Source organism: Haliotis rubra, unplaced genomic scaffold (genome assembly GCF_003918875.1).
Source record: "Haliotis rubra isolate DU_JTF1 unplaced genomic scaffold, ASM391887v1 Scf527, whole genome shotgun sequence".
Lineage (NCBI taxonomy): Eukaryota > Metazoa > Mollusca > Gastropoda > Lepetellida > Haliotidae > Haliotis > Haliotis rubra.
Window position 1 is genome coordinate 389,218 of NW_025767221.1, and position 12,645 is coordinate 401,862.

Consider the following 12,645-nt stretch of genomic DNA (forward strand, 5'->3'; position numbering starts at 1 on the left):
GATGTGACTTAAAATACTAACTCACTCACTCTAACTGCGATATACTGCTTGTTTTACTGTCCTTTGGCGACAAATTTAAAAAAAAAAATTATAAAGTATTTACTGTTTTAGTCACAATATGGCTGAAACATTGCCAAAGTAACTTTAAATTTTAACTCACTAACGTGATCTAGACAACCAGTTGCCGTTAATTTATTTCCTTGAAGCCAAGGTGGTTGATATAGATTTTGACTTTGAGTTCTGGCCATTAGCTACCTCACCCTGAGTGTCTGGGTTCAAATTCGGGTGGGACCCAACTTCCTAAGTACACCGAACCAGTATCGGCTAGAATTGATTGACAAATACAGCTTTTTTCAGACCTCTGAAATAAAATTATAGGCATATTAGGCATCTGTTATTCTGTCACTAAGTGTCATCATCAATGACTCTTGTCTTTGGGCGAAGTTCCAAAATGGTTCAAAGTTGCTTACATCAGAACTCTCATAAAAAATCCCTCGCTTGATCATAACATCATGAAAAATTTGGACCGGTCTCCAATCTCCCGTTTCTGTCTAAAGTTCTGGAGAAAGAAGTAGCATATGATATCAGCTTCGTAAACAATTGGAAGAAAACGACCTGCAGGAACATTTTCAGTCTGCTTACGAAAGGTTCCACAGTAACGAGACCGCCGTGCTGCAGATTCACAACGAGATCCTGTCAGCCATGGACAAGCAGGAGGTTGTCGCACTCACAAGTTCTTCATCACCTCTCAGCCGCTTTTGATATAATTGATCATAACATCCTACCAGAGCAGCTGAGAGTCCGATTTGGTGTCACAGGTGCAGTCCTTATGTGGTTAAAGTCTTATCTGCATCTTCGGTCTCAGTGTGTAACAGTTGGGAAACCATACAGCTTGTCTTACGGCGTCCCCCTAGGATCGGCGTTGGGCCCACTGCTCTTCCCCATGTATATCATCTCTTGGTGATATCTTCACAAGTTACAGAATGCCTTTCCATGACTACGCTGAAGACACACAGAACTGTATTGGTACCAAAGCGCATTACGACTGAGCTTGACTGACTAGAAAAGTGCATTGATAAAGTTTGCAACTGGATGAAAATTACCTTTCTTAAAGTGAACGAGGAGAAAACTGAAGTTCTTCGTGTTGGGTCCTATCAACAACTACAGAAAATACCCGATTCTAAAATTACATGCACATCTTGAGATACACCAGTAACGTCACGCAAACAATACGGAATGTGGGCGTTGTTTTTTACTCCAGTGTGACAATGAAGAATCAAGTAGCAGCAGTTTGCAAAACAGGTAATTTGCACCTCCACCAGATTAGAAAACTCCGCAGATACCCTGTTCAAGGTTCAACTAAAATGCTAGCGCAATCGCTCATAATCTCAAACATAGATTACTCAAATTCACTGTTATATGCCATATCCTCAACACTCCTTCATAAACGTCTCCTCCTCCAAAATACAGCTACCATGATCATTACCAGGACACCTAAGCACCAACATATCTCTCCTCTCAAACAACTCCATAGGCTATCAGTTTCCATCACAATCAAGTTCAAAATCCTATCCCACACTTTCTGATTCCAGATCACATCAAGTTATCAGACAAACTTAAAAACCATTTCTTCAAAATTGCCCATGACTGTTAAAACAGGAGGCACTGCGCAAATACTGTGTACATACTGTGAATATGTGAAAGCGCCAGTCAACCGGGAACCTTCAGCACTATCCAAAATGACTAGATTAGATTAGAATACGTGTCATATGTGCTGAAGCGGGTATACTCATGTATCCCTGATAGTCCAGTCAATGTATGAGAATACCGACCACACATAGCAACAGAAATGGTTTCAACTGTTTTAAGACCCTGAACCATTCCTTTATAACATATAAAAAGTCTGGGAAAATCTCAGTGGTGGAACAAGGTCAAATTCAACCCTCAAGGTCATAGGGGTTATCTTCGCTTTCGGAATGCAAACTTTTTTGTAATCTTCTCTATTGTGTCCTGTTATATATCATAAAAAACACTGGTAAAAACTTTTCAAAACTATAATGCGTTGATAGGGATTAGCCTCATCATATTTGTTCTCTTTTAAAAAAGCGTTCCGAAAAATAGGAAAATTGTTTCCCGACATCCACATGTATATGTATACTACGATTATGAAAAAAAAAATGTTCAAAACATGGTACTTTCTTATCTTTACAAATAAAAACAAATATTTAAAAATGCAGCTGAGGTCCTTAATTTTTAATTGCCTAACATTTGTCATCCCAGTAGTACAGGAAGTGCACCCATGGCACCAAAACAAGGTCACACTTTTTCCACTTATTTAAAACAATCATTGAAAGACATTTCTGCATGCTGTTGATTCCAAGGGAGCGGCAATTCTTGTCCTCTTGGATCTATCAGCAGCATTTGACACAATAGACCATTCTACTCTCTGGGAAACTCTACAGTTACGTCTTGGAGTCACTGGCGATGCGTCATCGTGGTTTCAATCGTATCTCACAGGACGCAAGCAATCAGTTATCATCGATGGGGTAAGGTCTGAGAGCAGAGAATTAAGGTTTGGAGTGCCACAAGGCTCAGTCCTAGGCCAAATCCTGTTCACTGTATATACCATACCCGTTGGTGATATAGCCCGAGCCCACAATCTCAGCTATCATCTCTATGCTGACGACACGGATTCAAGCCACAAACTGCATCTTCTGTACAGAATACCCTGCAGGCAATAACAAATTGCATAGCTGAGATCAAATGTTGGATGAACTGTAATTTTCTGAAATTGAACGATGACAAAACTGAGATTCTCATCATCAGCTCCAAACAGACAAAATCAAAGTTCCAGGTCCCTGGAGTTCAAATTGGAGACACGTTTGTTCAACCAGAAAGCCATACTCGAAATCTAGGTGTCATCTTTGACTCAACATTAAGCATGGAAAATCACGTCAGTAACATCTGCAAATCTGCATATTTCCACCTAAGGAACATCAGACAGATTAGCAGGTACATGGACACACCATCAGTAAAATGCCTAACCCATGCATTTGTGACATCACGTCTAGACTACTGCAACAGTCTATTCTATGGAATACAGCAGAAGTACATGGACAAGTTACAGCGTGTTCAAAACACAGCTGCCAGGCTCATAACACGCACACATGTGTATGTCACATAACACCAGTCCTGAAAGACTTACACTGGCTCCCTGTAAAAGGCAGAGTTATATTCAAACTTCTTGTGTAACGGGCTTGCTCCATTCTATCTCCAGGAACTAGTCAACATCCACAAGCCTGGAAGGTCACTCAGATCAGCTAGTCAACAAAGCTTAGATGTTCCATCTGACCACAACATACGGGGACAGAACATTTAGCAGAGCGGGTGCTGTACTCTGGAATGGATTATCTGAAAAGTCAGAAATCGGAAAATATCAACAGTTTCCGATCTTGTCTCAAAACCATCCTCTTCAAACGAGCATTCGACTAAGCGCACATGAGCAGGACTCTGGATATGTAGCGCCATACAAATGTCTAATTTGATTTTGATTTGATTTCTTTGTTATATATTTCAATTCCCATGGAGTCGGGTTCAATGGAATGTATTCTTTGTGGACAGTTCCCAACGTGATGATACTGTAGTTGTGAAACCAGGCCAATCTGTCCACATCAAGTGCCGAAGAAAATATATAAATTCAAATGATATCCTTGCGAGACGGATTAAAGAGACAATTCCTACTGAAAACCGAGAGGTGAGGTCACAGGAAATATCTTTTTCATTCAGGACTGACTGTATATTTTGTTGCAAATCAGCAAAGATTTCAGATAAAAACAGGGGACATGATGTATTCCAAGTTCGGACACAAGCGTTTCAGAACAACATAATTGAAAATATATATGGGTCATGCGAAATGACAGTTGGTCCACCAAGACAAAGGCAAGACTGGAGTATGTACAGGACTTGAATGTTGCTGATGCCGTCTACCATCAAACTTGCAGTGTCAACTAACAAGCATATCCCCAATCATACCTTCTTCATGATGATGATTTTCCCAAGAAGTCAAAACTGGGCAGACACACTGTTTCAAGGAAAACAGATGCTTTCAACTGTGTCATGAAATATCTTGAAGACATTGACGAGGAGTAGATTACCATCAAAGATCTCATGTCTATAATGGGACACGGAACCCCGAACTGTCCGGTACAGACAATAGCCGACAAGAGCTGACAATATTCAACAAAAGCTGATAATAACAGACAAGGAATACAAGAAGGGAATTGAACCCCACAACCCAAAGTAATCTGTTTCTGATGATATTCAAGACTAGCTGATTCATATCATATACATATGAACATTAATTAAACACCACCATGATCAAAGGGCCATTTTTGTAAAATCTTGGTCCTAACATGCGTTTATATCCTTGCATACCAGAATGAACATTTAAAGTACTTGCTTCACACAATATCTTAAAAGCTATAGGTAGCATATTCACGTGCTGCGAAGGCACAAACTGGTTGGGTATCAATTTCATCATGTAGTATGTGCACTACAGTTTTCTAAACTGACTTAAACGATGGTAGTCCTACTAATTAACTTTTGACACGGCAATAGACAGACTTTCGGAAAATCCAAATGGCAAGATGTCCTGTTGCAACATCAGTTCTAACTTAAAACCTAACAGATATTATTGAATGACTATTGGTCAATACAGATTCATCAGAATATTGCTTCATGTAAAAATTGTCACACAATCGAAGAATGATATTTTTGGCATAATTGTAGCATACATTATACATGTGGATATCGGAAAACAATCTCTGATACTACACATAATTATTCATGTCGAATTTGCTGAATTGTAACTTCTCTATTGCTTTGATGATTGCATCCTGGATATCTGGTGCAATATAACACTGTCCTTGTTGACACTCAGTATTATGTAGGGAGTACGGGTGTAAGATGCTACCTGCCATGACATCACTACTACTATTTGTTGCTGAATGTATTTGTAATTTGTATGTTGCATGTTGAACAAAAAGACATCCAAAAGAAGTGACATCAGTAATGTAATTATCATATAGATAGTTCCGTGTTGTATATTTTGTAATTCAGTCATCATGTTTATGTTAATATTATTTCATGGTCATAGCATTTCCATTTCTCCAGTATACATTTACTATTCGCATGATATACATAAATTACATTGCAAATACAATTAGCATGCACTGGTTTATTTTTAAATACTCATTACAACTTCTTTATAGATTATATAATGCCGTTTGTTTTGTCAAGCGTATATGTTAAAAGATGGAATGGCTCGGAATCAAGTGAGGTACTTTCGTTCATATGACGACGTGCATGCATGTGTATGTGTGGCTTCTTGTACTAGCCCCGACTTAAGCTGGTTTTAAATTGCTAGCTCACTGAGATACCATGCCGCTCTTAAACGTGAATACCCCACTCTAACCACCTCAGAATAAAGACGAAGAATATGTCGAGTCCACATCTCTTCAGTCGATTATACAATAGTCAAATAAAATTACCAATAGAAATAGATGGAGCGGTGATTCCAGCAATTCCACAATGGTCAGTCGACTCCAGCAAGCAGGTAAGCCCTACTCACGGCAGTTCACAGACACGGCCCATATGATAATTTATATCAGGGTGCCGTTGTTCAAAACAACCTTAGCGCAAAGACTACCTTAAGTCTATGTTAAGGTATGGGAGTTACGGTCACCTTAGCCCTAAGATCGCTTTGTACAACGGCACCCTGAACAATAATCACATGATTGGCAGCTGCTATTCATCTGTTCCAGATTTCCTTAAATATTTTAGGGGGGTTACGAATCCATAAATCATTTAATGGCATCGTTATAAATCAAACCCCGTCATTAAAACTACTCATTTCGACCCTTAATTGACTTAAATCGACCTTTTTGACAACACTGCACAATTCTCTCCCGCGAACGAAATTTCAACCAATCAGAGGGGTGCGTCTACGTGACGTAATGTGAGGTATTGATATGAGGGGCACTGTAGAATTCAAGTACATTTCCGGAGGTAAATTGTCTTCTTTACAGGTTTGTCTAAACCTGAAATCGTGACAACTGTTGTGAAAAGTGAAAGCTTTATGTTTTCACAATCTACTGTCATTTAATCTTGTCATCTGCTTTGCCTAGCTTCCGAGTTACAACTTGTTTTCATAGACGATTGTCTTAAGGGTTACCTGTTGGCTAGGTCTGTCTTTTGTTCCCCAATTTACTCGGGTGTTAAACCATTTATGTCAAGTGATCTTCAATGAAGAAACAATCGCGAGGCCTTATTTGTTCAAGCCAGATGCTAGTGATAGTGAAAACGATGGTCAGCCTCGCTCATCACGATCGACTAGTATCTACATAGTGGTGAGTGGACGTTAACCACGTGAATGTAGCAAGACATTTATCTCACAATATTGTATGTTCGATCCCCACCTCGCTTCCGTGGAAGAAATCGTTATATGTTGCAAGTTGTGCCATGCAAAATCCTGTTGGTCATGATTCAAATATACATATTTAGCTACGAGTAGAAAGTTTTGATTTTTTGACTTGATGAATACAAACCATAATCTCATTTATTCCCGAACAGACTTTAGCCCTTGACGTCACGATTTTTTAAAATCGCGGCGTCCAGTCTCGAACATCCGACAGTCTGAGAATAAATGATATGTAGGTTTGTTTTTACCGAGTTACAAAATCAAAACTATTTTATACTGGTAGTAAAACATGTATGTGATTCATCGCCAATAGGATTTTGCATGACATAGCTTATACCAAACAATTTCTCTCTTGGAAGCGAGGTGGGCGTCAATATAATACCACTTACAATATTATTGTCACTTCAACCACAACCTCGCTTCCGAGGAAGAAATCGTTATATTACAAGTTGTGTCATGCAAAATCCTTTTGGTCATCAATCATATACACATGTTACTACAACTGGTAAGTAGTTTTGATTTTTTTACTCGATGAAAACCTCGAGAAATCAGCAAAATGACGAGCTTATTACACACTTTATATACAACTGACTGAAAATTCTTCCTCACATAACGTCACTTCCGGTTCGCTGCAGTGCTCTGGCGACAGAGTAACGTAACCTGTCTGAGGTTACATTGGCGGGCGAGACTGAAGCAGACGGCTTTTGGCAACTTTTAATCGCTCGGTATTAATTAACCACAAGTCTTTCATATGTAATGGTTAAAAGTGTACAAAAAACAAAGTTTATTCGTTCTATAAATGTATGTTTCTCGTCACTGTACAAAGGTGAAGAAGTCGTGAAGCTGTAATTCATCAAATATTATACAATTAACAAACAGAATACTAGAGAAACATATTTTCTCCTGTTACATTTGTCAGAAAAGTCGAACTCCCTTTAAATCAGCAGGGAAGTGCATTCGTCTAGACTGCGTTTACCAGAAGTTTAGGGGACTTATATCTAATCATATATGTAATAACAATAAAAATGTCATAAATGTTACATCATTGTACATGTCGATACATGTCATTATTGCATGTTCATTTACAGGTTCAATATGTTCCCCAAATACCAGGCAATTTAACGATGAAAATGGCCTAATGCACGACAAGCAACGACAGGCATAGTTGACTGAAGCCATACATACTTGGTCCATAGACCAATACAAACTCAACCTAGATGTAGAAAAGGGAACATATCCCCTTCCCTATTATGATGAGGACGTAAAATTAGTGTCGCGAGAGACACAAAAAACGACCATCCCACGATTAAAGCAGCCCCGGGTGTATCAAACTGAATGTCAAAGTATTCATCCAGTCCTTCCATCATATCCATTCCGCGGGTTTACCAACTGGCTTGCAGTTAAGATAACTATATGAGTCCTTTAATTTCACTTATGGATTTGCTGCTTCTTAACTGTTCTTATAATTTATGGGTGGTGGGGAAGCCTAGTGGTTAAAGCGTTGGCTCTTCACGCCGAAGACCCGGGTTCGAATCCCCACATGGGTACAATGAGTGAAGCCCATTTCTGGTGTCCCCGCCGTGATACTGCTGGAATATTGCTAAAAGCGGCGTAAAACCAAACTCAGTCAGTCAGTCTTATAATCTTATGCTCCAGGATACACTTATCGAACTGTGACCGCAGAGGTATGACTGAACACTATCATATTTGATTGTTTTAAATATTAACTTTTGAGGTTTGGGAGAATCAAGGAATTGTAATAGCAATCGATCTATCTAATCAAAACAGGTAGACTTGCATCCCCACGTTTCATTGCAATTTGGAATGTCACACATACTCGCACAGAGACAGTCACACACATAAGCACAAAAATACACACACAATACTTCATTGCATATTTAAAGTTTTAAGTTATAACCTACCACAGAAATGAAGTTTCGTTTGATCACTCTATGCATCGAGTGATCAACAGGTAAATGCACGCTTGGATCACTTTTTGCTTTCTCTGACAGTAAAGTTAAAACACCCTGTGACAACTATACACGGCGTAATTAATGAAGGGTCAAACTATTGGTAACACTTTTTCTTAAAAGTTGTAAAATATCCGTTTTTGTTTGAAATATATACAACTGAATGTTTTGCAGATTTTCTTAGTGTGGAAAACCACACCAGGCCGTTGAAATGTCATTATTACGTTCTTTAACGTCTCGATCAAGCATTTTGCAGAGTATGGACCCAAGTACCTATGGCCTTCATCAACCGGCTAATTCATTCCATGTACATCCGATGCAACGCCGTCATCTTTCCCCATGGAGACCTCACACGATACTGCCTTTGAGGTATCCTAATGGTACCATATTTGATGATTTTGTTTGTGTGAACTCTAAATGAGATTCCTGAAACTGTGTTAAGCATAATTGTCAAGTTTGAACTCAATCCTCCGTTTTGATTGTTAATTAGAACGAATTGAAGTATGTGCTTTAAGAAACCTCTAAACGCGTTTCTTTTGCGTTTCAGTATATGTATGTTAGGTGACCAGTGAAAATCCGGTTAGAACTTTTTCAAGATCTTCAGCAACAGATTTCCAAGAGGGAACTAGCGAGATCAGGTGGTCAGGCTGGCTGACGTGGTTGATGTAATGTCATCGTATCCCAGTTGCGTACATGCTCATGACGTCAACCAATGGAGAATCTAGTCCAGACTCGATTATTTACAGACCGTCGTTATATAGCTGGCATATTGCAAAGTGCGGCAGTGAACAAACAAAAGAATTTTTTTTTTAAGGTTAACAACACTACTTCTGTCAGCTGAGATACTCTGACAGGGTAACTTTCCCACAGAAGATCCAGCCAAATCTTCGAAACAATATGTTCAAATTATCGGCGTTTTACATGATGTTTGACTGAGGATAAGAATATTGAAAACAGAGCTGGAAATAAGTTGTATAAGGTAATATCACTGAGTAGAAGTGAAATATATTGTTCGATTCAATCATTGCCGTTATGTCTGTAACATGAATTCCGTTTTTATAGTTGAAGTAAAGATCGCAAAGATAATGTACATATATTTTACAATAATTCATAAACGAATGGATCGCCTCCGTAGCGTAGTAGTTAGCGTGTCCGCCCGGAGAGCGAATGGTCGCGGGTTCGATCCCCTGCCGCGTCATACCAAAACACGTTAAAATATTTAATTTCTTCGTTCCTGCCTGGCGCTTGGCATTAACGGGTAAAACAAGGACTGGTCGGATCGTGTAATGTGTCTGTGTGGGGTATTCATGCTTAACTGCGGCATGGTATCTCAGTGACCTAGCACTATTAAACCAGCTTAAGTCTGGGCTAGTACAAGCAGTCACACATACACACGCATGCACGTCATCATATGAGCGAAATATTCTTAAGTGCGACGTTAAAACCCTATTTCACATTCACCTTCATAAATGCATGTTCATGAATACCTTCGGAATCGTAATCAGACTCTGCTTATAACTGTGTTATGATTATTCGGATGGTCCTGTCGCTTATATTTTAATCAACGTTCAAAGCATTCGCTGATTCAACTTTTCATTCAACTATTCATCATTGTATTATTTTCAAACAAATATCAGCCCTTAGGGAAGCTACCATATGATTTATTCCCCAACAAATTAATTACGTATTTAGATTACAATATTGAATTAAAAAATCGAATGAATTAATGCAACGTTGCATTTAAAAATGACTCTCGGTTACCTCAACGTTCAAGCGAACCCCATAGAGTTAGGTCCCTTGGAGAGCTCTTTACAAATATTCTACGCACAACATGTGATTGAAACCAGTTCGGCAAAGACAGACAACAACGCATGCGACAGTTTTCGATGTACGGAGCAATTGTTTACATTCCATATATATATAAACTCTGTCAAAAAAGAAACGCAACCCCTGTATTTTAGAGATTTTGATCTGAAGTTTTAGGACGACACGGCATTTTTATTATTTAAGACAGAAGTCTGAAATTTGGCAGAATAATAACCCAGATGGGCATGTTTAAAATTGTCATTTCAAAAGTCATCTCACAGACACCAGTTTGTCACCAGGGTGCGTCTTTCTCAGTATCTCGTATGAGCACCACGCGCTGCAATCACTGCACGGCATCTCCTTGGACAAGAACGGATAAGACGCCGGATTCTTTCCTGGGGAATGGCTCTCCACTCCTCCTGCAGTGCAACGGCGAGCTGTTGCAGCGTCTGTGGCGGCGGCTGACGTTGACGTACGCGTCGATCCAGAGTATCCACAGGTGTTCAATAGGGTTGAGGTCTGGTGATTTAGAGGGTCATGGCAAGACATTGACGTTGGAATTCTGCAGAAAGTTGTTGCACGTGCAGTATGAGGCCGGGCGTTGTCCCGTTGAAAAATCTGTGTCTGTTGGTCAATAATCGGGAGAAGGGGAAGCTCTAACACGTGGTTGATGTAACGTTGGGCTGTCAGGTTCCCTGGAACGATCACCAAGTCTGATTTCTGGTTGTATGAGATGGTTCCCCAAACCATGACGCTTTCTCCGCCAAATCTGTCCACCTGTCGGACGCAGATGGGCGCAAAACGTTTATGACGTCTCTCCTATACAGACGCTGTCTTCCGTCGTGACGTTGCAAAAGAAAACGTGATTCATCAGAAACCAGATTCGCCTCCAGTTTTGTAAAGTCCGTATCCTTACGTTGTTGCACCACCTGAGTCGTCGGCGTCGATGTAGGGGGCGTAGTACAGGTCCAACAACTGGTCTACAGGCACGTAAACCCGCTTCTTTCAGACGGTTCCTAATCGTTTGAGCTGACACTCTCCTCAAACCTGGTATTTGTGTGGCACTCACGGTTGGTAGGGCATGCCGATTACGCAGGTGATGGACCCGGATGTACCGATCTTGAAGGGGGGTCGTGATTCTTGGCCTTCCACTTCTCGGGCGATCGTTGGTCAAATTGAAGTTGTTGTAGCGGCTCCAAAGTCGGGATATCGTTGTTTTGTGAACATTTAGGTGCCGTGCAACAGTTCCAAAACTTTCTCCGGCTTGAACACGACCAATGGCGATATTTCGGTCGGCAGCACTCAATCGTGGCATTTTAACACAGCTTTTCGGCGACAAATGAATGAATATAATACGGAAGCACATGGGCTTTTATACACCGCTACATTAACTGCCATTTTCATGATTTGCATGTGTTTTTGTGCGAAGTCACCATGAGGGTCATTTCATGCGTTGTGACGGAATAAGCAATAAAATACACTTATGCGTACAAATGCAGTTGTTTGGATGGTAATCTTCATTAATTACGTGTATCATTTCAATACATTCTGAATAAAATTTAGTTTGGAAGCAATAACTTCATTCAAACGAATTTTTCATATCTGAGGACAGGGGTTGCGTTTCTTTTTGACAGGGTTTATATATGCCAAATGTTCTCTGTTTGGAAGCTGTTTGCCTCGAAGTTTCAATTATCGATTTCAGGCAAGTCGTAAGGGATAATAAGTCTTTAGGAAGCTACAGTGAGTGCATATGCCCTAATATATATAAAATAGACCAAAATATTGTCGAAAACGTGTGACATTGTGCCTTCAATATGGCACATACGAAATAATACTTTGCATTTCACAAACTGAAATCGGACATTACTAACAGCAATGTAATAAATACATAGCTTGTTTAAAAATACGAACTTCTTCGTACAGTACTAGTGTGTATCTCACCAAGCCATCAAGCATAACTGTTGCTCCCCACATGGGTACAATGTGTGAAGCCCATTTCTGGTGTCCCCCGCCGTGATATTGCTGGAATATTGCTAAAAGCGTCGTAAATCCCAACTCACTCACTCATAACTGTTTGTACTCAATTTTAAACCTGTGACACACTGTGAAATACAATGTTATGTGCGCTAGCATACATACTTCAAGAGTCTATTCAGCTTTTAGGAACTGAAAGAAATCATGTGAAATATTATAAAATCAATACAACACATACTGCAAAACAATACGTAATTTCCTTTAGCAAGAATTATTGTCAGTTTTCCCAGGCAATGTAATGAATACATAACTCGTTTAATAATATGAACTACCCGTGAAGATCCGGGTTAGAATTGGTCTTCAGTAACCCATATTTGTTGTAAGAGGCGACTAACGGGATCGGGTGGTCAAGCTCGC